Here is a 26,721-nt window from a genome sequence, read left to right as displayed (position 1 = left end):
TGATCCCCACAGCATGGAGACACCAAGATTACTGCTCCTCTTGGAAAAAAACTTGCAAACTTGCAGTGGGCTTGTTCTGGCCGTTATGCACAAACGCATCAGTAACTCTCTGGGGTCAGAAGAGAAGTGAAGTGGTTGGATCCCCCCCAAACTCCCCCCACACTTCCCCAGGCTGCTGTCAAAGTCTGAAAGCTGCTGCAAAGCATTTCAGCTGGGACAAACAGGCATTTTTCCCACTGAAAGGCTGCTGCTCTCCCTATTCCCATTTCACTGTGTTTCTCTGGCAGTTGCTGATGCCAGGAGCTGAGGCTCTGGCTGTGCTCATCAGCTCCAGCCTCACAGGCTCTCAGATGCGGGACTCAGAAACAGCCGGGAACTGACACAGGGTGGATCAAAGGCTCTGACACCATCCAGAGTGATATTCAGCATTAACTCCTCAGTGTCTCTATTATGGCAATCATTCAGATTGAGGGGGAAAGTGTGGGTTTTTAATGTAAACTAAAGTACGCTCTGGTTTTAGGACATGCAAGTCACAGGGTACTGGGTTTGCTGGTGGTGTTGCTCCAGCAAATTTACAATTCATCCCTCCTGCCACACTGGAGTGTGGGACTGAGAGTGAATAGGAAGGACTGCAATGGGACAAATAGTTAATCACCCAACAACCTGAAACTGTGTTTTTGTAGAATGCAAGTGAGTCACATTTACTCAAATCAGGGCATGACGCCAAAATCAAGACCAGCAGGTCAAGAGCAAGTCACCCTTGCATCTCGCTGCGGGGTGCCCAGGATAATGGAAGGGCTTATTTTGCTGTCTCTAATCCTGGAAACTCAGATATAACTCTGAATGAGCAACAGTACTCCTGGGCATGCAGGTCTTCAACAGTATTATTTACAAAAAATTGATTTTATTTTTTAAACCAGCCTTTTATGGCTTAATAATGTTTCTTGGTAATAGGGTTCAGATGTAGAAATATATCACAACACAATTCCTTGCCCCAAACTACTTTCCAGCCTTGTGTGTACAAACTTCTGTGTCTCAGCTGCTGCTGTTCTCTCTTCAAAACCCAAAATTTGTGATATTTTATTTTTAACCTGATGTAGGTGGTAGCGAGTGTCTAAAATCAGTGTCAATCAGTTTAGCAACATCTTCCAGTAAATGCTGCAGAATTGTCCCATTATCATGACTATATTTTTTTCCTTGCTTGGTTCCCTTGTTACATTTTTTATTAATTTCCAGCATGACACTGTCATTGTGATCAGGAGAGAGAGAGCTATGTGACTTGATTCAAAGGTAGTATTTCCTTCTGTCATTTCTCTTACCTGTTCTGCAAAACGTTCCTTATTGTTTTATTATAAGAAGTTAAATGGTAACACCTGATCTCACAGCCTGAACTTGTTTACTACTTACTGTGTTTTATCATGTCCTTCCTTCTTTCTGACCCCTTTCTGCATGTGCTTTTCAGCCTCTCTTCAGCTTTAGGGTCTGGGGCTTGCAGACACTTCACACTCAGACATTTCCCCTGTGTCACTGGCACTGCTCAGATGTGCAAATTCAGGTACTCGAGCTCTTGTAGAGCAGGACATGAAACCAGCAGTTTCACAAAATGCAAGGCAGATGTGCAGTGATTGGGAAATGATGTTGGCCATGAGATAAGACTGCTGTGATAACTTTTGACCCTCCTTTTTATGTTCTCCATGCGATGCCACACCACTAGCAACCTAATGCAAAGCAATAAATAAGCAGGGAGGCAGAATGCAATTGGGCAGCATTCAGCAATGGCTTGAAAAAGCCTGTTTCCAGCTGACTGGAAGCTGTAGTGAGGCTGTTTGTGTAACAGCCTCCCTGTTGCCCAGAAACAGCACAGGAGACTACTGAATGTCTGCAGAAACTCACATCTGGTTTATTTGGCTTGGATGTGCAGGAAAACTGACTTTTAAATATTACTTCAGCTTTGAGTCAGCGATTACCCTGGTACTTTTACAAGCCTTGCCTGGAAATGGGATGTTAATTTTTGTTAATGGGTCTGTCCACCTGAGTAACCTCTGCAGGGCAGAACTCACAGACCATAATTCCTCCATGACGTCTCCAGACTCTGCCCTGCTGACCCTGCTGTCTCTAGCATTTAAGAGCAACGGCACCAAATCTGCTCCTTCAGACCTCAGAGCTTTCTCCTCAGTCCAGGACAGTAGCCAGTTTCTGTTCCTCTTTCAGTCCCATGGGATTTTTGGAATGAAGTAAAGCCAAGGTTCGGCTCTTGCCGACATCTTTGGCACAGGGAGAGGATGCTGGTGGGTACTAGGCTATGGGATACTAAATAGGGAAAGAAGAGTTGGGATATGGAGCTGGAGCTCCATATTTCTATGTAGTCTAATCCATGGTATGGCTGTGAGTAAAGGTATGCTGAGCTGCTTTATCCTGATGGCAATTTTTTTTCTGCATTGACAATTTCTGTTCCATTTGCTCTAGTTAAATTTTCATTGGCTTTTCCTCTGCTACAGTAGCTTAGGACCTATTGTTATGGCATTTCTTTGCAATCCATCAGTAATGTTCACCTGTGGGGGATGTCTCATAGTAGTTCCCTAAGGGACTCACAGGTAAATACATAAGAAGAACTACATTTGTATTTGAGATAAAGAGAAGACAATGTCTGAGCAGTTTGAAGGATGGGGAAGCTTTGTATTTTGCTTTAGTGGGTGATACTCGCCTTATACGTGTTCTGGCATTATTCACATGGAAATAAAACAAGTTTAAGACCACATTTTTCTGTTATAGCTGATAACCCCATTTATCTGCCTCTAGCTCACCAGGCTTCTTGTGCAGTCAAGTCAAATTTGATAGTCAAAATTGATACACATGGCATTATTCCCCAAGTTACTCCAGCCATGTATCCAAAGTCACCACAAGGCTGTGTTATGCCATGTGTTTCTTAATCTCATCCTCCACTAGAAGAGCCAAGTAATGGGTGGGGTTTTTCATGCAGAGCAAATGTCAGTGGGGCTTGGCTGCTTCAGGCCAAGAGGAAGGGCTAACGAGCTCAGAGACAAGAGACCTCTTGGAAAATTCCCTGTGAGCAGCTGCTCAACCATGGGGGCATCAGATCCGGAGATCAAAGCTGGCAGGGCATCCCATGAGGAGGAGGGCAGTGATTCAGCCAACCACCCTTATGGTCAGCAGCCCCTACAGAGGACCCCTGTTCATACTGCCTGTGCTCTGGGAAACAATTCAGCTGGACAACATTGCATTCCCCACCCAGAGATATTCTTTTAGTGTTATTCTAGATGAAATCTTTCACTCTGGGCACTGTCCATAAGTCTATGTGTTTCCAAACTCATATCTGCAAGAAATTAGAAGTTTTTTCTGATGACAGCAAGGTTTGACCACTCTTGGGCTCGTGGAGCTTCATGTTCCCAAGTCCAACACCTTCATCTCACTGGTGGAGCAGTTACTTCAGCTCAGTCATCCTCCAGAGCAGGAGGCTGAGGAGTCTTTTAATTGATCACTGTATCATTTTCAATGTGATGCTCCCTCATTTTGGAGTGGGATTTATCTTCTCTATCTGTTGCCTTCTCTAGGCTGAGTTAGTCCCCAGCTCTGTTGCATAAAAGGACCTCCTTTCAAAGGTGGTTTGCAACCAGTCATGGCATCTGGACTGGGCCAGAGATGTGCTGCTCTTTCTGGCCACATCCAAACAGTCCTCAGATTTAAAAAAAAATAAAGCAGAGGGGAAAAAAATCCATATGAAAAAAATCCTCATGATTTACAGTGAAGAAATCTCATATTGCATGTTATTGGAGCTGTAGTTAAAACCACCTGGGTTATTGCTCCTTACACAGGTAACTCTGCTCAGAATTTGTTTGCTCATTGCCCAGAAATGGTGGCCTCATACACATACTGGCCCATTGTCACTTTGTCCCCTTTTAATTCATTTGACATAGTCTTGGCAAAATAAAAAGACAGTTGAAAGGCACCTCTATCTCCTATCACTATTGCTATTAAGGGACATGTTCTGTACAATGTCCAGCCCATGTTTTAAAGTTTTTAAACTGCTCTTTGTGATTACAGTGCTACTGTTGGGTTCAAAGAAAATTCAGCTGAGGTGGGATTTAAGAATCTAATTAACAAGAGCCCCATTTTGTAAAGAAAACATGATAGAGGTAAAAAATTAATGTCACAAAGCACACTATTCATAGAGAAAGAATGTGTACTTATTTGCAAGTCATAGTTGCAGTACTGGTAACTCATATTATTACTTGCAGTGAAATTAATATTTTCCCCCTGAACAAATGCTACTTAAAATTGCAACTCAAGTGTCTGAACATTTTTTTTAATACTGATCAAGAATTATTTTAAGCTATTAATTTTAAAAAAGTAAAGCTTTCGAATCTTTAGATAAGAGAGTTTTCCAGAAAAAAAAATACTAGAATTGATATCTGTTTATGGCCAGATTTTATTCCTACAGTCATAGTGAATCTATTTCTTCTGTCTTCATTGGGACCAAAATCTAGAAACAACCATAAGAGTTACAATATCTGCCCCTGTGAAATGGAAATCTTTGCTCTACAGAGGTTTTGTAGATCAGACTGGAATAGTTTTCAACTTAAATTTATTTAACTATCTAGCAATTAAGGAATAGCTTCTCAAATGTGCTTTTTATATTTAATTATATTTATATATTTTTAGATATATAAAATATAAAGGCAGACTTTGGAACAAGTGATGTGAAAAATGGTCACAGTAAAGGTTCAAATGTTGAACTGTTGAATGTATTAATTATTTTGTGCCTTACTTTCGTGCAAAGGTTATTCCTGTGGAAGATAAAAATATTTCAGAATTCTCATAGACGTTGAACCTGGTCTAAGTTAGTAAAAGTTAGGTGAAAATTACAAAATTATAATCTGATACAGGATAGTTTTATGTTCACATGACATTTAATAAGCAGGAAAAAAATTAAACTACACCCAAGTTTTACACAATCTTATGATAATCACCAGAAATGTGGCAGTGCCAAATGTAGAATTTATTCCTACATGTAATAGCTACCAATATTATATATAATGCATGCAATATTATACCATGTAAAAATATTATAATTTAAAATTAGCAATATAGAACTACTCACAGAAAATTATTTTTATATATTTGTTCCAATATTTTTGAGAGTATATTATTGATCTATGATTATAATTACTATATTATTATATAAGAGTAAAAATAATTATTATATTATTATATTATAACAGAAGAAAAATGTTATTAAGTATATATTATCATAACAATATGTTAGATATATAAAGTGTAGCCACATAATTGTGTTTAAATTGCTTATTATGTTTCAATATTTTTCTATTTAATAACTATATTTTAAATATTATTTCAACTTATATTTTCATGTTGTTATTATCCTCTTCAATTTTGAGGAATAAGTTATTTTTTGTAGTTGTCTGGGCTTACTATAAGCTTCTCTGTCTAGGTTATATAACATTAATATTTTTTCCCATAAAAGTCTATAATTTTAGGAAGGAACATTTCTTTATTTTGTGACATAATGTTAGCTTTACTGAATATATGTAGTGCCCTACAGGGGCCGGCATAGTCTGATTTTATGCCACGTGGAGGTTTCCAGAATTTGTATATAAGGAAAATATGCTCAACACAGCTCTAGCCTTTTTCAGATTTTTTTTTCTTACACTTTGTTACAAATTATTTCAGTATTATGTAAGAATGCACACGTGCCTTTCTATTCTTTCACGCTGACTCAGACAAAGAAAGATTTAACAGAAGACAAAACAAATCAGGAAAGGTTCATCTAAAAATCTAAAGGATCGAGCTACTTCTGTTTTCTTTTACATTCTTTATATAACTTTAAAAGTAGCCAGAAATTATTTTTAAAATTGTGATAAATGATGTTACTACCTCTGGAAAAATGAAAATGATTATGCACAGAGCTCTTACTTCTCTTTTTTTCCCTGTGTTATTTTCTTTTTAAATTTTGGTGCAGAATTTCATCGCTAAATTCAGTAATTTCACAAATTTTCCCTTCTGAAAAAGAAAATCCATCCCTCATTCTTAATGCATTATTTAAAATCCACTGCCTTCTGTCCCTCTTTTCTAAGGGCATTCATAAATACAGTATGACCAGCTATTAACAAGAATTGAAAATCCCCTGGCTTGTCTTTGGTGAGCCTAAAGGCCAGTGATCACCTTAAAAGAAAAATCCTAAAAACTGGAGCTTTCACTAGAAATAAACATCAAAGCTTTTGATTAAATAATGGATTTGGGTCTACTGAGGAAAAGAAATAGTGGCTTTGTCCTTCTTTTCTGAGGTCAGTTGCAATCATAGCAGCGTTCATATTTTATTCCCATTTCCAGTACTCTGGACCACTCTGCCTGGATTTTATCCAGCGTCCTTTTAAGCTTGACTGGTATAAGGTGAATATCAATGCAAATAAATTCAAGGGCAAAAGCATGGGGCAGTGACATGTTCGCAAAACAAAAAATAAGACTCTACAACAGCTGTGTGGTATCAGTTTTGCTCGATGCTGCAAAGACCTGGGGCATTACGCAAGCTGACAAGAAAAGATTTGATGCATTTGATAGCAGGTGTTTAGGAGGGATCAGTAATGTCAAGTGGCATCACTATGTCAGGAACATCAAGTTTCAGGAGAGAACAAGAAAGGAGAAGATTGTGGGCTTCCTAACAAGGCAGTGACTTCCATGGTCCCATCAGTCCATGAGCATGGAGTGAGGTGGGAGGGTAGGGGAAGGTCTTGCGAGCTGGGTTTGCTCCTCCTGGCTTCCCAGCCCAACCTGAGATTCATCAAAAGGCTGGGGAAGACTGTCGAAATCTCTTCTAGATTTTGACTTAACTTGTCTGCTGAAGATGAAAAAGCCTTGGAGCAAGGAGTATTGTTCTGCTTCTCCAGGGTGTAGGACGTGATCAGTACTTGCTGACCCGATGGGAGAAGGGAGGAGGGAAAGAGGTGAATGGGAAAATGAAAATAAAAGATATCTTTTTGCAGGACTGCTCTCCAGCAGGAATATTCACATGAATCAACGATTTCCAAACCAGGCCTCTAGGGTTTTGTAATGAAAACTTAGACTGTGCAGACAAAATGGGCTTTAACTGACTCTGCAGAGCCAAAATCTACAGCAGTAGGCTCAGTCGACTCCAATGAACTCCCACAGATGTGAGAGCATAAAAGTTCCCAGTTGTTCACATTTTCTCTCAGAGACAGCCTTTCTGCATGTGGCTGAAGAGCATCTCTTGGTAAAACACAGCCCAAAGAAGATAACTTAAAACAGATGGGAGCAAGAAATACTAAAGCCAGGCCATATGGGTAGAGTGGACCTGTTTGAAGCAAGTGCAGCCAAATGGATTATGATGTAGTAATGTGTGAAAGAGGTTGCACTATTGTATGGACTATCTGTAAGTGGAATTTTTTCATGATTGAATCAAGAGAAGGAAATGTACTCTATCCAAATGTTAATAACAACCATACTTCAAAAATATCCATGTTGAGTTCTTGAATCTAATAATGTCAAAAATAACTCACTGTCCAAACTAGGATCTTACCTTTTTGTTATTCATTTTTTAAACTCTTACTGAGGTTTTAAATATTCTCCTTAAATCTGTAGCTGGTGAAGTTTATTCCTTTTTTATTTTTTTTTTAAATTTACAATGTCTTTAGGCTTCAGAAAATGTAGGTAGCAACTGCAACGAGCCATTAAGGTAAAACTATCAAATCCCTGTTAGAAGTATATATCTCTGGGTTTGAGCTAGAATGTTTTGCTTTACTTTTCCATGAACAGTTTAGGATAGCCTTCCAAAAATAGGCACAACTAAAACATAATACTTCTATACTCTATAAACTCTATAAAACCTAATATTTTTTCTGTGCAATATGCTAAGCTGCGTTTTAAAAGCCAGCACAGGAACACTAATCGATGATTCCACAAACAGAATCTATTACAGAATTAATTTAAAACCAACAATACTTACCCGAAGCTATTTTCAGTTGAAAGTTTGGCTCTAGCGTTGACTAAAAGAAAGTGAAAATATTTATTCAGGCAGCTAACTGGCCTATCAAACATCCGGCATTTGGAAGATCTCATGACAGAGCGAACACTCACACGGAGTGCGAGGACAGCACTGCATTTCAGCAGCACCACGGCGTGCCAGGGCTCTGCAGAATGAGACCTGGGTAACACCAATGACATTTAGCAAATTACTGCAGAAAACTGATAAGGGCATGATCCCTTTTTATGCTGAAGATCGTGCATAATGCCTGCTGTGCCTCAGCACCTTTTCATAAATATAGAATGAAAGCTTGTGGCAATATGCTGACAGATGCCACAGAGCAAGCAGTGATTTCTCCCTGCCCCAGGCCTGGAAACCATACCTGGAAGCATCGTGGTGTAACACTGTGGCTGATCCCATGGCTCAGGAGGTCACTTAGCAATTGTGTAGGACAGAAAGTTGGATGAAGTGCTGAGTTTTGAATGATGAGATTAACTCTTAGTGTATTACGTGACAAAAACACAACAGGGCCTTGTTTAGACAGTGTGTGATCCTGTGCTGCATGTAATTGTGTGTGTGAATACAATTATACATAGGGGGCTGAAGAGATAGTGTGCTAAAAAGCTGGTTTAGAGAAATTTATAGAGCAAACTTTGGCATCAGGAGATGGTAATTACTATTAAAATATCTTCCATGTGTGTCCAGTGAGGAACTATGCCTGAAACAAGACAAGTTGAGAGAAGGCCCTTTCTTACACAGTAAGATTGGATCCTGACCTAGGTCATTTGGGGCCTTTCCCACCAAAGACCCTGGAGACAGGACCCCAGCCAATGGCAGCTAGATAATGGCATGTGATTAATGCACGGATGGACAACAGCACGTGGATAATCTTCCAGAGAAAGTACGTGGATCCCCTGCTGAAAGATGGGATGGGAAAGGTACCACCCACCTTTTGCATGTCACCCCCAGAGGATTTGAGAGTTTCAAGATCTAACAGATGATTATCTAAAGGACTGTCAGACTCATGGAGGTGTTTCAGTGACCCCATGCTCTGGTCACATAAATGTTTGACCCTTTGGCTAAGTGTGTGATAGGGGTTGGCCTGCAAGGCTCACCAACGAGAGGCCCATCTGCCGGGGGAACACACAGCACAGCACGGAGGTATCACTTCAGCACCCTCTAAACTCCAGGATTATCAGTGGGAGGAGCACATACACAGAGGCATCAAGGTCAAGTACACTTTTCCTTACCTATTCAATACTGATGGCAGCTGTCTAATATTTAGCCTGAATATCCTGGAAAAAAGGTCATTATTATGGCTAATAGATGATTTCTTAAATATTTTTTCCTTTAGAAAAATTATCTTGATCTTCTCCTCCCTTTTAGTTAGGATAAATCCTTCTCTCTCAATTCGAAAAGGAAAAGGGCCTAATCACTGTGCTAGTAGGAAGTAGTGTTGTGATCTGGGTATATTTCAGATGTATGTTAAGGGGTGAAGTAAAAAAATAAGTGGTGACTGCAGTTTTGCAATTTTAGCATGTTGTTCATGTCATTTACTGTTATCCCGTCTGAAAATTATGGTAAGTGCAGTGCTGAGCGTTTGTATCATGCCATAGCCTCTGTTTTTCTTGACCACTCTTCTCCTCCAAATGTTCTTGTGAGGGCAGGGCCAAGAGTACCGCTGGGATTAAGAAAACAACCCTGACTGTGCTTTTGCTCAGAATGACAGCAGCCCTTTCTGGGAACTGATTGCGCAGCATTTCTTACAGAAGAGGCAACTCACCATTTTGTCTGGGTTTTTGTGGTACTCCAGATCATAGGATGGATGTAGCATGGCAGACTAAGTGCAGTGTTAACTGCTAGGGTTTCAAGTTAAGGTGCAATCGTCTAGGTAAAGAAGTCTGAGCATCTTGGCCACAGCCAGCTGTTTTCCAAACTATAGAAACCCCTACGATCGGGAACAACTCCCTGTGGACTCTGTTTTTGCTGGGGCAGACAGTTAAGATCAAATCAATGAGTGGCCTCATTCACAGCAAAAGATTTTTGTGGCAAAAGATTTTGCTGAAGCAAAAGATCTTTGGAAAGAAGAGTGTGGGTCTCCTCCATGTCTCTGTGTTCTCATGAACTTGGCAGAAGGAAGGAAAAGACTAGACTTCGATTATGACTTATATTTATATAGCTTATAATTTATATAACTAGTAACTTTTCTTTTGTTAGAATAATACTGTTCTGTCAAAAAAATTCTTCTGACAAATTTAACTTGTTTAAGAAGATTATAGAAATTTTTGAACTACTTTATTATAGAAAGAGGAAATAAAAGCAGTTTGGCAGAAACATTTCAGCTATACTTAAATGTGGTTAGCTCAGGTGATGGGCAACATGGGTGGGGCTTTTTTTTTCAAGCTGGAATTTCTAAACACATTCTTTTAATTCTGATTGAGAATGGAAAAAGAATCTGAAATGGCAGAATTTTCCATAGGATAGAAACTCCAGTTTTGACAGCGCTAAGACAGAAATGAAGATGAAAAGTTACAGCAACACAGAATTTAAACACTCGTAAAGGATAAATCCAGGCACTTCAGACCTCAAGTAATTTTTAGGTGCAAGAGGAAACCTTAGATGTGTTCAGGTCTCTTTCAAGGGTGCATGTCCAAGAAGATGCCACTTGTCCCTCTTGTACTGACTGTCCCTGCTGCTGGTTCAGAGGGACCATGGGGACTCTTTGCTACAGCATAATTTTCAGAGAGCACCTGTGAACATAAGTGCCATGGAGTTTATGGAAAATGACCAAGATTATCAATTCTCATGCACACAATGTGCTCAGGTAAAGAAAGAGCTGATCTGTTGTGGCTGATTTCAATGGGGAATCAACAGACCTTGGTGTATAAGTTGGCCAAACAATACCTGGCTCACCACCAAAGGTAGGTAAGGAGGGGACAGGAAGGGTGAGGTTGGCAACATTAGGCACCAGGGTAAGTTATAAAGGTCTGAATGGGGGAGTTTCCTTTGCTCCAAAGGAAAATCTGGCTGATCATGACAGCTCCTATGCATTTACAGTAGGTGGAGGTTCATGGGTCCCCTCTACCAACACAGGTTTTATTCAAGATGATCTGCAGAAAAAAATCCATGGTTACTCCTTCACACTGTGGGTTATGTTGGTAGCCCAGTGGTGCTGTGGCAGTGGTCAGTTTGTTGATTGGCCCCACACACCACTGCTTGCCAGCAAAGAAATCAATGTAGGTGAACATCCTCCACAACCAACTTCACAGAATCACAGAATAGTTTTTGTTGGAAGGGACCTTAAAGACCATCTAGTTCCACACCCCCAGCCACAGAGAGGGACACCTTGTACCAGATCAGTTTGCTCAAAGCCCTGTCCAACCTGGCTTTGAATACTTCCAGGGATGGCATTGTAGCCAAATACTGCTTTCTTTTTTGTTCTGCCCATTAGAGACTGTCCCACAGGAGCCTAGGGTTTGGGTTTATAGTTCATCTTCCACATACTGGTATTTGGCATATGATGGGCATGGAAACCTAGCTCTTTTTCTTCTGGCTTCCCTAGTCACATGGAGTTGTTGCCGTTTAGAGGTTAATCACTCTAATTTGTGTTCAAAAAACCCTGTATTTTTCAAGTTTGAAAGATTTTCAGTCCTCTTTAGGACATTCACCATAGGAGCAGAAGTGTTCCCCTCTACCTCCAAACCACTGGAAGTTTGGAGTCCTGCTTGCTTATATTTTAGACCTTTTCACACTGAAAAATTCTACTTCTCCTTCCTCGAGACATTGTTATTACAGACCTGATCCTCTTCACCTTCAAAGCAAAACTCAAGGGAAAGCAGTAATTCCAAATGGAATACAAAAAGAGCCATGTTATGTTTCTGACATAAGGTTTTTCATGTTGGTTTTCACTGAGATGTTGTGCATAGTTTGCAGTCCACTGTAATTTATGGCACTGTGATAAGATACCCTGTTCAGAGAAGGATTAACTTGCATGGCACATGGTTTTGTTCCTAAAACATGCAATTCTATTAAAAAAAAATCTTCCAGGGTCAAAACTTCAGTGCTCCTAAAGTACTTAGGAGCTTAGCTTATCTCATTGCTGTTCCCTCTGAAAGCTCAAAAAACTATATGGAATATAGATATATATTCCACAGACAACAAGTGGGACCTGTCATTTTCTGGGTCTTTGCTGTCTTTCAAACACAGAGAAAGCCCAAAAATTGTGTTGAAATCTTCATTGCAACAACACAACATGTACCTAAGTCTGTGCTCTAGTGGAAGAAGGGATTGAGAGCCTGGAGGATCACCAGGTTCAAAATAAAGGTTGCCTGTCCCGAGGATTTACAGTCTAAATAGCTCAGTAGTTGTAAAGGAGGAGGGGGTGTTGTTTTTAGTGAAATCCAAGGTGGCAGCATCCTTGGAATGCGACTCTTGTTTGTACAACGGAGCTTTTACACCAACATTTGCACGGCTCATCTTCTCCTCTTAAGCTTTTAAGACCTTGACCCACTTTGCAGCGATTTAAAGGGCATTGGTGATTTTACTCCCCAAGTGTCTCCTGCCGCGCGAAGCAAATCCCACATGGAGTGTGCAAGTGCTGTCTGGGACACGGGTAAGGAGCACATGGCAGGGGGGAAGGGGGGTTTATCAGATGAATGTTGGGCTGGGCATGTAACAAGTGCTATGAATTACGCAGGCAGCCAGAGGAGTGCCATGAAAGCCGTGCCACTCCGTCACACCCTCTGCTTATGCCCCTTCCCTTGCAGAAAGGGCTATTTTAGGAATGTTTAGGAGAGCTGAAAAATATTTAATTAGGACTACTTTTTACCATCTTTTAATAAAGTAAGGGGCCTTATCACTTTGGTCTATCACGTGCCTCCATCCTGACCAAAAATAGCCTACTCTGTTCATAAGAACATTACAACTGTAAATTCTGATAACTTGAGAACCAGGAATGAGCACTGATATCTAAAAATGTCCCTTTTCGACAGCACTGAGAGACAAGGGCTAAATCTGGATATGAAGCTATGGCATTTTTTACTATAAACAAATGCTGTCAATGACTGAGTACTTTGATCTGCTAGACCACGAGCCAGAGTAGATTTGTAGGGAAATATTCCAATGACAAAGCACTGGTGAGAGGGGAAGGGACAGGGCTTAACTGAGAGCCTATATGTTACCAGATCAAGAAATTAGAGGGTGGATTGCAGATGAAGCTAGGAAGGAATGTGTTCTGAAGACATTCATCATAGCCTACCTAGGACTTGAGCTTTTCTTAATATTTGTTCACTCTCTCAAAAATGTATTTATTTATTTATACATATATACATATATATACACATGTATATACATGAAAACGTGTGATGCCCTCCTGCCTGCATTGCCATGAAAACAAAACTTCAAATATTTATAAATAAATATATTATATTAATATTATATATATATATATATAAATAAATATATATGAGATTGTGTTTTATCTACTAGATCTGGGAGGGAAACCATCCCCACCAAGGCTTACACCATTAGCACAGTGGCACAATGGCACCCTCTGTTGCCCTGCATGATTCCTTTGGTGGCTGCTCTCACGTGGATGTATTAACTCCTGAAAACATCTGTGCACCATCTTCTCCCAGTCTGACCCCTTCCTGCCCAACTTCCTTGTTTGTTTGGAGTTATCCTCTGTTATTTCCCTTCTTAATAAAATCCAGTTTGTTCTTTGAGCCTGCACTGGGGGAGATGGCAAACTGTGGGATCAATGAGCAAGCATAAACTGTGAGAGCCTGGATTGCCACACTCGCTTCAGGAATAGCAACCTTCTGTCCCTGTTTTGTCCTCCCTAACACAGCTAATGACAGCTTCCTGCAACAGTGGCATTAAACACTGATCTCAGTCCTGCAGAATAGTGATCATTTCTGGGAGATGCTGTGTGAGACGGTGCCTGGCGCTTCCTGGAAAGTTATTAGTCCTAATGAGATTGGCTTGTCCAACTCTCATGCCACTAATTAAATCACAACTTCTTTTTTTCTTCCAGTTACACAAAAGCTTGATTCACGAATTAAAATACATAGTGAATCTGATTGTAACTCTGATCCTCTATGTGTTCATAGTTAAACAACCAGCTCCTTTTATGAATTGAAACAAAACTCCTTCTGGGGCATAGCGAGTTTTCACTCCTAATCATACTCACTCACATCCATGTGACTACACTTTAATTGCTCATTAATGGGATGACACACAACCACCTTGTTCTTTCTGGACTTTCCCAATTATGACATTTTTGAACCCTGAGGACACCAAACTCATCTCATATGCTAATTTTTTCTGTCCTTTACCCTCCCATACTCTGCCATGTTACAAAGAATAATAAAACCATCTTGCTCTAACATTATAATTAGTGATTGATTTTACTGTGTTGACATAAAAAAAATTAGATAAGTGCTTTCCATTATTGCTGATATGACTGCCTACTTTCCCCATGTGGAGTCTGAAAAAATGATCAAATGCTTTACTCAAAACTGATCACCTAGGAATGATCAGTCAGAAGCCATCAAATGTTGTCAACATCAGCAGATTTTCATTTAAAAAATCCCCATGTTTTCTTCCATAGATTTTTTCTAGATAAAATCTTTTATACTGAAAGTCTTCAAATCTTGATATAAAAGGGGAGAGGAAGAGAAATTCAGAGAGAATGCAAAAAGCTGACATAACAGTCAGTTTGGATTTTGCATATACATAGTAATTTTTCAGAATCTATGCCACATTCACTTGCTTTGATACAAAGAAGATGTTATCAAGAAGTCAAACTGAGTTTTATCCCAGGCCTCATAAAAACAAGCATGTTTGACAGTTGTGGGAAACAAGGGAGCTCAAGATGGATCTATTGTTCATGCAGAAATATCTCATTTCAAAAGTTAAATTACTCGTAATTATTCCATGTTAATTTGTTATTTGAATCCCCTGCAGTCCCACTTTCCCCAAACAGATGATGGGAGAATGTAAGGACATTACTTAAGCATTTTGGCTTAGAGTAGATCTCTGCTGAAACAAGTTCTGATTGCTGCTGATCTTGATATGCATTCTATTTTATTATAAAATTAAACTTGCAGGTTTCAGGATCCAACAAAACCATTTATTTTCTGATGTTTACATCGATTTTGCTAAAAAACCACCCAACAACACAATGCTAAAATGCCAACGAAAAGTTTCTCTGAAACAAAACCAAGCCCAAAATAGCAGTATTTTAAAACCAGCACATTTCAACAGTACTGAAATTCTTTCCCCTTCTTATTTTCTTTAACTAAAGTGCTGACAAAATCAATACATTTTCTGAAGTGTTTCATTTTGACCAAATTTGCATGTACTGTTAGAATAATGGATCCACTAAACTGATTATGAGTGGCTGAGGCTGCATGTTTTTCTTTTTGGGTTAAGGCCCCTACGAGTCTACCAAGACCGACTTAGTCTTTCCTGAATAGAGAAATTATTCTAGAAAATACAGAAACTCCAAACCAAACAACACCCAGAATTGTTGTGACTCTCATCCAGAAAGGTGAGAAGTGTCTGGTAAAAACACAATACAGAGCCAGAAGATAATGGGTACAGACTACTCTAGGCAGTGTGTTTGGCATTCCAAAGCACCATATAAAGGATAGAGATGAAGGAAAAGGTGGATTGTCTGGAGACAAAGATGCATACTACCCATGAATAATGAGATTTCTGGCTGGAGGCTGATTGGAAGCTGGTGAAAGAAAGGCAAGAAGGGAACCTCACAAACTACAGGCCTGTTTATCTCACTTCAGTGCCTGGTAAAGTTATGGAGAAAATTATTCTGGGAGGTACTGAAAAAACACCTGAAGGACAACGCAGTCATTGGTCACAGCCAGCATGGCTGCATGAGAGGGAAGTTTTGCTTATCAAACTTCATTTCCTTTTATCACAATGTAACCCACCTGGTTGATCAAGAGAAGCCAGCTGATGAAAAATTTTTGAATTTCAGTAAAGCTTTTAATACTGTCTTCCATAGTGTCTGGAAAAAATATCCAAGTCAGAGCTGGATAAACCCATCGTGGGATGGGTGAGCAACTGGCTCACAGGCTGGGGTCGGGCACAGAGGGTTGTAGTGAGTGGGGTGACATCAGACTGGTGACCTGTCACTGGTGGGATTCCACAGGGCTCCATCCTCAGCCCTGTGCTCTTCAACACCTTCATAAATGACCTGGAAGGGACACTGAGCAAGTTCACAGATGATACAGAACTGGAAGAAGCTGTTGACTCCCTCAAAGGCAGGGAGGCCCTGCAGAGAGACCTCCACAAATGGGAGGGCTGGGTGATCACCAACCATGTGAAGTTCAACAGGGGAAAGTGCCGGATTCTGCACCTGGCATGGGGCAACCCTGGATGTACGGAGAGACTGGGGAATGAGAGGGTGGAGAGCAGGGCCATGGAAAGAGACCTGGGGGTCCTGGTCGATGGAAAGTTGGATCTGAGTCAGCAGCGCCCTGGCAGCCAGGAGGGACATCCCTGTCCTGGGGGACATCAGGAATTGCCAGCCCGGCAAGGGAGGGATTGTCCTGCTCTACTCTGGGCTGGGCGGCCTCACCTCGAGTGCTGGGGGCAGCTTTGGGCCCCACAATATAAGAAAGACATGGAACCATTAGAGAGTGTCCAGAGGCCACAAGGATGGTGAAGGGCCTTGAGGAGAAGCCGTGTGAGGAGTGGCTGAGGGCACTTGGTCTGTTCAATCAGGAGGAGACTGAGGGGAAATCTCATTGCAGTTACAACTTCTTGTGATGGGAAGAGGAGGGGCAGACACTGATCTCTGCTCTGTGGTGACAGTGACAGGACCGGAGGGAATGGCCTGAAGCTGTGTCAGGGGAGGTTTAGGTTGGATATCAGGAAAAAAGGTTCTTCCCCCAGAGGGTGGCTGGGCACTGAAAAGGCTCCCCAGGTCAGTGGTCACAGCACCAAGGCTGAGAGAGCTCAAGGAGTATTTGAACAATACTCTCAGGCACATGGTGTGACTCTTGGGGATGGTGCTGTGCAGGACAAGTGAGTAGGACTCATTAATCCTTTTGGGTCCCTTTCAGCTCAGGTTATTCTGTAATTGTGAACAACTCTGTGAAAACCCGAATACAATAGGCCAGGAAATCAAAACAGGCCACAGAGTGGTGTCTGTCCTAAAATAAAGACAGACTCATAGCAGGTGACTCCTGTTTTCCCACTAGTTCACAAATATTTTGTTTAGCTACACAGATTCCCTAGAAGTGGGGGGCGTGTTGTCAGGTCAGAGGACCTGCTGTTGGGTTATATCATTGTTATGAGAGTCACGCTGCTAAGGAGCTTTGAGTCGTACCCCATACTGAGAATAGTCTAAATAATCTGTGACTCAAAGCATCTCTCATCAGGGATCACTGTGAACATGAGCAATTTCAGCTGACCCAATGAGCTAAACACAAACATGTCAAGATCTCAATGGCACCAGAACATTTGTTTTCAATATCCTGAGTGTGAAATCAGGGCCAATGGGCAACACTTATTTGGTAATGGTTTTGTTTGCCAGATGTTTCTTTCTCTAATTTTACTGCAGAGCACATAGGAGTGTGTACTGGTGATGATGATAGGAAGGAACACAGTAACCAACTCCTGGTTTATTGCAGCAGCATAAACTGATTTCCAAGACAAAAGCCATTACTCTACATTTGCATGGGAGTGAGATATGAACCCAGTCCATTCTCTTAAGGGAACGTCTCTTATAAACAAAAAAATTAACCTTTGAGCCCTTTGAAATTAAGTTTTGAGAGTGGTAGGGCAAGAGAGAGCACAGACTGTAAAGCTCTTCTCTCCCTCAGGCTGAAGGTTGTGCCTTCCAGAGGGAAAAAGCAAAGTGCGCCTCACTACCCCCTGCCCCAGGTATTGAGGCTGACCATGACTGATCCTTCTGATGCTGCCATGAGACCAGAGGGAACCACAGCCTGCAGGAGACACCCAAAAAGAGGAAAACAAACAGGTAAAACTGCAGGTGAGAGGAGGCATGGAGCTGCTTCGCTTGGGATTCTGGCAAGGCTCCCTACATACACTCCCTTCCCAGCCATACCTACAAAGCACTGCAGGAATGTGCTCTTTGATGTAAACCATTTTTTCAACAAGTAACTTAACTTTTTAATTACAATTTCTTTTTGGACAGGAGTAATTGTTGAGAGTGCAACTGATGGACACATTAAATGTGGAAGCTGAGTAATGCTGGGACCAGGGAAAGGTTTCTGACTTTAAATGAGCTGCGCTTACTGAGTTCTATGTCCACATCAAAGGTATTTTGCAAAGAAATAGAGCTGACACACTGTTACACTTCTATCAAAGTATCAAATGCAATTTTATAGATAATTGCTGCTGTAACATATTCTGTGAAGAAACTAGATCAGGAATACTGAGACACAGCTCAAAATGATAATGTGTCTTTTCCCCCAGGTTGTCAGTAGATTCAGAGCAGGAACAGTGCCAGGTTAAAGCACAGCAAATATTTGCAGTGCAATATTTTATTCACCAGAAAATTCCTCTAGTTTCTTATAGATAATTTTGGCTGACAAAGCATTTCTTTAACTGCAAAGTTTTATTTGAGTGCTTTCAGAAGCACTACTAAGCATGAGCCCAGGAGGACAGACTGGGGTTATATTTAGAATGCTAACTCCTAGATAAAACCAGAGCTATCATTTTTGCAATACATTTTTTGTAAGTCTTTGTAGATTATTAGTTGGTTCTGGGGGAGAATGTACATGGAATGATTTGTCCAGGATAGAGAGTTTCTTAAGCCAAAATCTCAGGTCCTGGATCTTTGCATACAGGTCTCCCCTTTTTCATTTTATTGGTCATAACCCTGGGAGCACAATTCCCCAAAATCTTGAGGGAATTTGGGTCTGAATTTGAAATTAAAGGAAGGTTCATGCACTGAATACATACTCTTATTTACCAAAGGAAGCCAAGCTCAAACCACATCATGTTGAACTTTGGCCATATATTTTATAAGATATGACTTCAAATGCAAGAAGTCATGCCAGCTTAAGAAAATACCTCTCTTTCCTCCTTTCAAACAGATTTTCTTTGCTTTTCTAAGGTTTGCCCTCTTCACTGCTCAAAGAGTAAGTATTCAGTTGATAAATGGGAGACCTCTTCCAGATAGAGTCCATCTTGGCTACACTTACACTATTAAAAAATGTAAATACAATTTGTAAGGGAATCCAAAATTTTCTAGGAACGTTTAAACCTTACAGCAGTGTCAAATTCTTCAGACTGAGCAGGGTCTGTCCAGATGGCTTAGTTGGGATATGCGTGCTCACCTCACCAGAGGAAACCCAAACTAGAACTTAGGAGGGTTTATTAGCAAATTCCACACACTGAGCTATCCGTATAAATACCTAAGGAATTAATTTATAGGTTAGCCCAGAGTACAAAAAGAGGAATACACTGGTTTTTCCACAGATGGTTATGTGAAAAAATATTTCTCCACCAGTTGTTATTACTTTGAGATAAAATAAATTACTCCTGGCTTCTACAAATGGGTTCTCTGGCAGAGGCAGTCAATCAGGTAGGGCCTTGCTCTGGATTTTAGCAGAAATTTAGGACAACAAGCATAAATGCTTCACTAATATTTAAGATGGGATCCATTGATGTGGCCATGCTATTTCATACCCATAACTTACGGCCATCTTTTTAAAAATAGGCATTTAATGAGCTTTCTAGCTGCAGAGGATTCTGCATAACCCCCTAAAGAGTCAGAACATGAAAACTCCACCAGAACAAGCTCCTTTCTGTGCATTCCTGCTATTATTTTACAGTGAAGCTGGTCAAATATTTAAATAATCCATGTACAGACTTTTTTATTTTTGCCTTCAAACAGTTCAGCACAAAAGATGGCACTCGGTTCTGTAACTTCCTAGGGCTCCCTGAAGCTCATACTCATGTCTGGTTGCTCAACTGAGCTGCTGTCTTTATTGTTGCCAGTCACAGGGACTGAAACAATGCAGGTCTCTGATAAGTCCTATGGAAAGTTGTGGGTGGCAGAGAAGCCACATTTGTAGTTCACATCTTGCTGCCCAAAGGTGATATATATTATTATTATTATTAATATATAATATAAAACAGTAAAACCAGTAGATTTAAGGTTTTTAAATTATTAAATAGGATTGCTATATTTCTATTAAAATAGATAATATTGCAAAAAGTGCAAGAGGCAAGGAAACTCTTTACCACATTGGAGGTATTGCAGCAGGCTGACGTTTCTGAAAAAGGAAGAGGAATTGCACCTTTCCTGAGAGCAAGAGTCCACCTGTATGGAAGGGCTGCCATGGACAGCCCTGTTGACACAGGTAGCAGAGGAAGGAAACTGCTCTCCAGCATGTGAGTGAATACGAAGGTCTTAGAAGAGTCACAAATTAGACACTTGCCAAAAATGTTGGGATTTTAGTCCCCTGATTCCTGAGGATGTTCTTCCTCCATTTTTACAGTTGAGACTTGTTTCAGGGGTCTGGCCTCCAGGCAAAGAAATGTGGACAAATGGATGACCAGAACTGCACCCTGAAAGTAACCTGCTCATGGAAACTGTCCAGGAATATTGGATTGGACGGTGGTGGTCATGGTAAGATTTCACTGTTATACTCCAAACCAGCTGAAGCTCCTTCAGTCAAGTTCTGATAGCCAACATCAGCCCTCTTAGGTGAACCACGGGCTGAGAACTTTTTGCCCAAACCTTTGCTATTTAGTGAACATTTCAAAGTGTTTTGCCAGAGCTGTCCCATAAGCAAAGATTTTTTACAAAATCAGTGATACTATGATCACCCCCTGTCCTAAAGTCTCCTGCAGCTGCCGGAGCATGCAGTGACGAGGATGGTTCCTCAAGGGAAACCTGTGCAGACTCTGGTATTTTCTGACTTTCATGCTTCTGCAAGGCAATCCTATGACTACAGTAATGTCATTTTTGTCATTTAATACTGTTGCTAACCCACATAATTGTTAAGGGACTACACAGTGCAATTTAGCATAATTAAGACAATTATACAGTTAAGCACCATGAGCAGTCAGTAGACAAAGTTTTTACCCCAGTGTAAGGAAACCTAAAGGCTCCTTATATTGTTCCTGTGCACGCTTGAGGTTTTGATTGCTGAGGAGCATGAGGATTATCATGGTGCACTGTCAGGCCTCTTTACCAGGGGGTTGCTGTTGTAGAAGGGAGAGGGGGATCTGAGCCTATTCCCTTCACCCCACAGGTTACCACATGGGAACTTGACCTCCGAGATAGTTATTTGAGCCAGGCCTGAGATCTCACCAAGGGAAGATACTTAACACATTTCCTCTGCATTTTACATCCATCTGAAACGTATTTAGCTAACTTTTGAGGTACCTTGCATGTTAAACCTTGAACCACAATTGTAACCTCTCCAGTTTCCCTTATTCACACAGTATTTGATTTGGATGACATATTTTTGTAATATTTATTTTTGGGCCCATTTTGAGACTCTCACGTTAATGCCACAAGAACTTCAGTCTCCTGTATAATATTTCAGACATGGAGGGGAAAAAAATGAAGAAATAAAGAAAAATAGAAACCAACCGTCTGCATCCACTTAAACTACATTACAATAAAGCTCAGTAAAGATCTGATCAGCAGTTTTTTAGCCTGCTCTGATTTAATATGAAATAAATTAGTGGAAAACCTAAAGGCTGAAAGGAAACTTTTTTGCCACTGTTTAAAACAGGACATGAATCCTTTAGCATAATATTTACACATATTATATTAAATACTTTCTGCAAAGGTAAAATTTAGCACTGCCGGCTTCAGACAGACCGGGAAGGAAATTTGTTTACACTTAATAAATCTGATTTTGAGAAGAAAAAGTTTTGTTCTTTTTTCTCTTTTTTTCTCCTGGGTATACACTAGCATTGACAGAAAATCCTGATTTCAAGTTCTATAAACATACTAATTTAAAAACTGCTGAACACTTAAAGGAGAAGACACAATTTGTATTCTATTTGATAGTGTTTACATCTTGGCCTTCAGAGTTGCTATGATTTATTATCTCTGGTGGTCCAGAAAGCTTTTGAGATTCTTAAAGCACCATGGCTTTCAGTGATCTCTATATCCCATCATAGCTTTATTTTTAATCATTGCTAGTAGATTTGGCATGAATTTTCTGACGATATACTTTCATATTTGGGAAGGAAGGTGTTTGCCAAGAAATATCAAGCTGTCAGACATGACATTTTCACCAGAAAGCACTGGCCAGTTTTTCGAGGGAGTATTTCAGGACCCAGGATTGAACCTCTGTTCAAAACAAGGAGATGGACTTTTTCCAGGGAAGGCTCCATAGTCCCCAGCCCAACTATTTCAGAATTATTTGGAAGACAAAATATAAGTCTCCTGCTCTGTTGATCCAGAACAAGGACACAACATTATAATCCCAGAGCCTTAAACCTTCAGCTTTATTTTGGGAGAGAGTGTGAGGCGGGTATGATTTAGCTGTGTAGAGATGAGAACATTTTGAAAAATCAAGAGAGCTTTCATGAAATAGAAAAACAGTTTCCTACAGAGCTGCAACTAAAATCATGCCCAATCCCTTGAAAACACATACTGTTTATTAAGGAAGTTACTAAGATGTGCCATAGCTCCCAGGTAGAGGTGAGAAAGAAGTCTTAACTCACCATCTACTTCTTTCATCTGAGATTTATCATCTAGCCAGACAACTTGAATCATTAGCACATCAAAGTTCTTAAAACACCCCAGATGAAAAAAAGAAAAACTTATTTAAGACCGTGGTATTTCAAAGACCAGCCATGTATTTGTAGATTTTAAGATCACATGGAAACTTTGCAGTCACCTTCTCTGACATCTGCAGAGCATAGCCCAGAGGAGGCTGCCCAGCAATTCCTAAATTATTTCCAATAAATTGTGGTTGACTCAGGACATCTTTCTTGGAAAGATATTTAGTCTGATTTAAAGACTATAAGAACTGAGAATCCACCACATTCTTTGGCAAGCTGCTAGTTACAAACAGGGCAAAATCTCACCAATAGGAATGGGAGTTTTGTCTGGACTCATATTTAATCTGCAGATTAAATATTCACAAAACTTCAAATTATTAAATATTCACAAGAGAAGTGGGTCGCAATTTACTCCTTCCAGAAATCATGAGTCTGTAATGATAAATAAAATAAGAAATTGGGGAAAGTATAAACAGGTTTGAAACAATTTTTTAAAGTCTGATTAAGGTACACAAATATCCCTACAAGGAGCATGAGAATGTTCATCCAAGACACATTCTTTTATGGTTTTGAAGTCTAAAATCTTTGTGCCCAGAGATAGCATCTATTTAAAATACATGAGAAAACCAAGGCATAAAAAGTCTGTTCCTTTAACTTCGCTCCCAGTACAGGTCTTCTGATGCCAGTAAGAGTCCTAGAAAAACAGGAGTAACACTCATTCCACCAGTCAGAAATTGCTTGTATGGCAGGACTTCCAATAGAAAACTGATTTTATCTTGCCATGACCCCAGTTTTGGCCAACTGCTTTGCTACACTGACAGGAAGAAGTCCTTAGTTAGCCCTATGACAAGCAGACAGCCATAATGTAAATAGAGTTTCTGTTTACTCTGAAGTCAGAAAATTCATTCCAAGAGAACAATAAATGTGGGACCACATGCATTATTTACTTATCTTTAGGAATATTGTTATTCCCCAAACAGGCTGGCTACTTCTCACTACTCTTGGTCAGTTCCTTTTGCAAATGCATCTCATCAGCTTCAGCTAATTCATCATTGTGGTTTGACAATATTCACTGACTTTCTTTCTAAAGATAATCTGTGTTTAAAGGCTCTGTTATATAATATGCTATAAGCCAAGAATATCTTGCAACATTTGGAAAGGTAGGGCAGTAATGTTCTGCCAGATTCCTCTCAGCATTTAAACATCATATTTTACATGCCAAAAGTTCCTTCAATTACTAATGACTTGCGAGTTTTAAGATGCATAATTTATATCTGAAAACAATTAGGGAAGGCAGTTTAGAAAACTTATCTGTGTTTTGGGAGATGTTGCCACAAAAAATGTCACTGAAGGAAAGAGAAATAAATGCACTGAAATTCAAGCATGTGTCCAGGCCCCTTGAGAAAACTCAGTGTTAGTTCTGAGCTGGTTTCCTTCAAAGATAATTCTGAAGAATGAAAGGTTTTTTAGAGGCATCCCTGTAACAGATAAGTGAGTGAGTCATTGTGGGCTTGAAGAAGCAAAAGACAACAGTAGAGGCAAAGAAGAGGTTTTCAGATCAGTGAAAAGAGCATCCTAGAAAAGGGAAAAGACATAAAGCTGAAGATATGGGACAAAAATAAGTGGAAGGATATCTAAAATATTCACATGAGAGAGGAGAGGGGTTAGAGAAGTTGAGAGCCTCAAGCAGAGCATTAAGGGCGGAACCAGAGCTATCAATGTATTGGAGGCAAAATGGCATTCTCCATATTTCTCTAGCTGAGCAAAAAAGTCTGTTCAGATTAGACAGAAAACAAGGGTCAAGATTAGAGAGATTCATCATGAGAAGGACCTGTCAGGTAAAAAGCACAAACCCCTTCAGTTGTAGTGACAAAGGGCCTGTTTGGGGCCAATGGGCAGGGATGGGCAGCAGCTGCTGTTGCAGACACAGCCCAGGTCATGCTGACCCCAGTGAGTACTGTCAGCAGAGACACCCCACCCACCTGGTGGGAAGTGACCTCACAGCTTTTCTGCAAAATCAAGGATCTGCCAAGGATCAGCAGACTGGTTCAAACCTTCAGGTCAGCACAGAGATGCAAAGCTTTATGTAATTCCTGTTGCCATTAAAAAATAAACCATATATTAATTCTTTTTATTCTTGTTGGCAAAGAAGAAAACACTAATAAGGGAGCACTCCTGGTTTCCCTACTTCACAAACAGACATATTTTCATTAAAGGAAAGGTGTTACTTCAAACTTCTAAACTTCCCCAGTTGCGCATTTAATGACACTGCTGTTCACCTGTTGCCTAGCTAAACTGTTTTAACTCATTCCTCTTTGATAGCTGCATAATTATCCTACACATTGTGAACAAAGAAAAACTTTTCAATATGGAGTGGGGAAAGACATGCAAAGGTCAGTCCCCAAAATCTGACTTCCTTGAATACTTCTCTTCTAGATGAATGGCAGAATGGATTTCCCACAATCTCAACGAGGAAAGATTTGAAGGCTCAAAAAGAAGAGGCCACCACTGAGGTCTACAGTGTTTCCTCCAGTTCAAATAAAATGAAAAAAAAAAGCCTATATCTGCTTATAATCTGCAGAGTGTGCCTGTGACAATTCTGATTAATTAATTTAGTTTTGCGGTTTAGATTCATTACAGTGAAAGACCCAAATACACTTCACAGACACTAATATCTGTAGTTTTATGACTGTTGAATAATTAATTACTGCTATTTCAGTACCTCCGGTTGGGAAAAATCAGGCATATTAAGCCTAAGGCACTATCAACCACCCAATTGGTCTGTATGAAGGCTCATGATGGAGTCAAAATCTCTCATTATTCAGCTGAAAGATTCAGTCTCAAAGCATCCTATTTTTGATATATGGATATTTCCAAACCTCTCTGAAGATGATGTGTTTGGTAGCAACATTTTATTCAAGATAAATGGAAGGAAAAAAGCTCTGTTGTTTAACAACAGAAGTTACTGTTTATTTAACTAATCCACACATCATACAGATCTGTCTTTGGTGGTTTGGCTGAGACCTGAATTAACACTTTCAATTTTGCTAATGGCATGGCAGACCTGGATGTGTTTGCAGAAGCAACAGAAACAACCAGTGGCAGGCATAAAACAGCACAAAGAACACCTGTGAAATAAAATCATCAAAAATGGGTGGAATTACTCGAGAAGGAGCATGGTTTTATGAGCAAAGACAGTGACTCCTAAAGCATTGCTGAAGGTCTCTGTGAACATTTACACAAGCAAACATGATTTTATTGAAGAAATACAGGTCACCAATCTCTCCTTCCAGTGAAAACAATCTTGCACACCAGAAATATTGGCTATGAGGCAGGCAAATATCACTAGAGGAATCAAGCTTCCCAGAAGAGAAAGGATAAGCTGATATCTGCAATCAAACTGGAACAAACAATGGAGGTACTCACAAAGCTCAACAATGGCCAGAAAATAATTAAAACAAGATCTAAACAATTGCTGGAGCCCTCTATAAAGAATTGGAGTCAAAATTCTGTAGCTTCCCAGAAAAGGCAGAAATATGACCATGTCTTTGGGGGCAGAATGAAGTGTGTCTGAGCAGATTGAAAAACCCTGCTAACATAAGTAAAATTTTGATCAGCACATGAAAAAGAACTTCAGAAAACTGCACTGACAAAATAATAATTATTATAAAATTGTTTCCTTTCTTTAACAACAGCCAGTATCAGAAGTTTAAGGCAGAAGTGTGGAAAAAAACCCTGTAAGGTGATTCTTGTACCTCTGCTCTGCTGCCATAGATTCTGGCACTCACCTGTTGAGGGACTTGTGAGTTGCACTTGGTAATGGGTTGACATAGTTGACATAACACTGAGCAACGAGGGATGATGGATCACAAAGCTTGTCATTAGAAATGGGACACCTTTTTCCACTGGAATTTATTAATGCACTTCAGCTGACACATGGGCTGAAGGAACTG

This window comes from Corvus kubaryi, unplaced genomic scaffold (genome assembly GCF_017639235.1).
Source record: "Corvus kubaryi isolate FWS band 111438036 unplaced genomic scaffold, C.kubaryi_AGA036_p1.0 split1-131, whole genome shotgun sequence".
NCBI lineage: Eukaryota > Metazoa > Chordata > Aves > Passeriformes > Corvidae > Corvus > Corvus kubaryi.
The sequence above is the reverse complement of the archived record's forward strand: the minus strand, read 5'-3'. Positions refer to the sequence as shown.